The 2,858-nt window shown below is 43.2% G+C and overlaps 1 pseudogene; it reads right to left on the bottom strand.

Annotated features, from left to right (window-relative positions):
• Positions 1–217: 217 nt before the first annotated feature.
• LOC112311833 (AP-3 complex subunit sigma-1 pseudogene) lies at positions 218–1,492 on the bottom strand (annotated as a pseudogene).
• Positions 1,493–2,858: the final 1,366 nt, after the last annotated feature.

The raw sequence follows: 2,858 nt of genomic DNA on the forward strand, positions 1-2,858 counted from the left end.
CATGAGCCAAGATCAGCCATTCGTATGGAAAAGCCACTGTTAACACTTGGGCCTATAAGTTGGGTGGGAGTCCCAAGGGATCTCCAAGGCAAGGAACAAATGTTAGTCAGATTGGTGGAGTCTCAAATATGGCACCTACCTGCCAGCCCTGTGGCTCTGTGGGAGGAGGATTCAGAAAAGGGACAATGGCCTCTACCTGCCTTTCTGTCTGGGAGAAAGCTGTCCCCAAGCTCTTGCTTTGATGCCAGACATTTCAGTTCCTTGCTGTATGTCACTGGTGCTTTTCAAGCAGCTACCCCAGTGCTGGATCTCAGAGGGAGTGAGTCTGAGTAAGTCCCTTTAAGAGGAACTGCTTGGGACTCCAGAAATTTCTTCCACCTATTCTATGCCCACTGGTTTTTGCAGCCAGAAGTTGTGGGGACTTATCTTCCTGGCACTGCAACTCTGGACTGGGAGGCTTGATATGGGACTGACACACCTCACTCCTGAAATATCTCTCCTGAATTTTTATCTACCATACGTGGGTGTGGCACTTGCCTGTTCATCATTTCTGCATCTCCGCCCCTTCTACCAGTCTGGATGGATGTGGTTTCTTAATTCTGTAGTTGTCAGGCTTCCATTCAACTTGATTTCTGATGGTTCTGAGTGATGGTTGTTCTATAGTTTAGTTATAATTTTGATATGGTTGTGCAAGGAGGCGAACCCTGTTTACCTATGACTCCTCCTTGACCAGAAGTCCTCTAGATGACTTTTCATTCTAGATTTTATCCTGCAGTGGCCTTTCAAGCTTTTTTTTTTTTTTTTTTAATTTAAAAGAGGTTAAATTCGACTCTCTTGTATTGATGTTACCAATGTTAGTATTTCTTAGAATCTCAGGAGTATTTATATTCTTTATAGCTGGTACAGTGCAGGCCGGTCTTCCGCTAAGCCAGCCTCAGATTTCTCGAGTTTATTTTGTGTGTAAATTTATGCAACGATCTCATTCATGTTGGTCTCCAATACCATTCTCCCCATCATCATTTCTGCAAGAATATTGTGAACCTTGTCTACACGGAAAATTTAATCCATTTAATAGACATTTTCAAAACACTCTTCTAATGTTTCCATAAATGCTTGAATTAGATCTAAAATGCCAAGCTCCACTTTCTGAAGAATCCACACAGAAGACAAAATATAATGTTTTATAATGTCTGTGAATCAGTTTGTTGTCAGATCCTCCAATTAATAATCCTCCTAGGAAATTACAAACACTTCAACCTCAGATATAAGTGAACTGTCTCCCTGATGGCTGGCTGTTGGTAGCTCCACTGCAAGGCTGGTAGACCTTGGAGAGCCGCAGCTACCCATGGTTGTTGAAGATGATGCTTGCTTTAATCATGGCTGAGCCAGGTGCCTTTGTGGGGGCAGACACGCGAATCTCACCTTGGGATCTCCCCAGTGATCCTTCCCCACTTGCCCTCTGGTGAACTTTTAAAAATCCTTACTCAAGGACATACCCAGTGATTTTGGAGCGATGGGAAGGGAGGGATGAAGAGGGAGGGAAACATCGATGTGAGAGAGAAACATCCACCGGCTGCTTCTTCCACTCTCCCACCTGGGGATGGAACCCTCAGTCTCGGTATGTGCCCTGACCAGAATCGAACCCGAGACCTTTTGGGACAACACTGCAACCAACTGAGCCACACTGGTCAAGGGCCTCTGATCCATTTTTTAGTTTATTTCTATATATGGTGTTCAGTAAGACCCAACTTCATTCTTTTGCATGTGGATACACAGTTTCCCCAGCACCATTTCTTGAAAAGATTACCAGCTGTATTTATGATGATGGATCTGAAACTGGAAAGTTGGCATCTGTGCTGCCTGTCACTACCAGAACCAGTAAGATGAGACAAGGACTGAATCTTTATGGGTGCTTTAATTGGATACCGACAGTCTGAGAAGATGGGTTTTGTACCCTAAAAACCATCTGAACATCTCGAGCTAGCCATTTTATAAGAAGAAAAGGGTAGGGGTTTGGGGAGAAGGTTAATTAGATAAGAGTTGGAGTCCATTAATGATTTTCCTAGTATTTATCTGCTGATCAACAGTTCTTTATCTAAACTCCATAGAACACAACGGCTCTGATACCTTCTTGCTTGCTTGCAAACCCCTGGGCGCAAAGGTTAAATGGCTTGTAGATTTCCTAGAGTCATGTATTTCGATTCCTGGAATAACAGCTTTCCACATGCATTAATCACTTAAGCCTATCAATTATAACTAAAGCTAAAATCTTTAACTCTTTAATGCCCCTATCAGATTGAGCTACTTTTTTCTTACTGCATCACCTGACAGTGGACACACAGGCTGGAGACAGAAAGCTTGCAAACTGCTTCTCCCCCTTCCTATTGCCTGGCTGGTGAAGATCATTCCGGATTCCTACAGTAATAAGAGCACTTATGCTCCCCATAAATTCCCAGTTAGTCAAGACAAATGGGTTCTGTGGTTCTTGCTACCAGCAAGTTGCTTTTATATACCTGTCTTCCCCATGAGGCTGGTAGGTGGCTATGAGAATTAGTGAGACAATGCCTATAAAATACCTACCACTGTGGCTACCACATGGTGGATGGATCAGTTAGGGCTCTTCCTCTCCATGCAATACACCCTGCCTCTTGATAACTTAAGCAAAAGGTGAAATTTATAGAAGGGCCATTAGAAGCTCACAGATGAATAGGAAGTCTGGAAAACCAGGCTTGGAAATGGATAGGAACCAAGGTTGTTACCGGATGGGTCTATAATCTTAGCATCATAATGGGGCAGACACCAAAATTTAGTGAAGCAACTCTGTACATAATGCTGTACGAGAGATTTTCCAAAGGAAA

The sequence above is a fragment of the Desmodus rotundus genome, chromosome 7, assembly GCF_022682495.2.
Source record: "Desmodus rotundus isolate HL8 chromosome 7, HLdesRot8A.1, whole genome shotgun sequence".
In the NCBI taxonomy this organism is placed as follows: domain Eukaryota; kingdom Metazoa; phylum Chordata; class Mammalia; order Chiroptera; family Phyllostomidae; genus Desmodus; species Desmodus rotundus.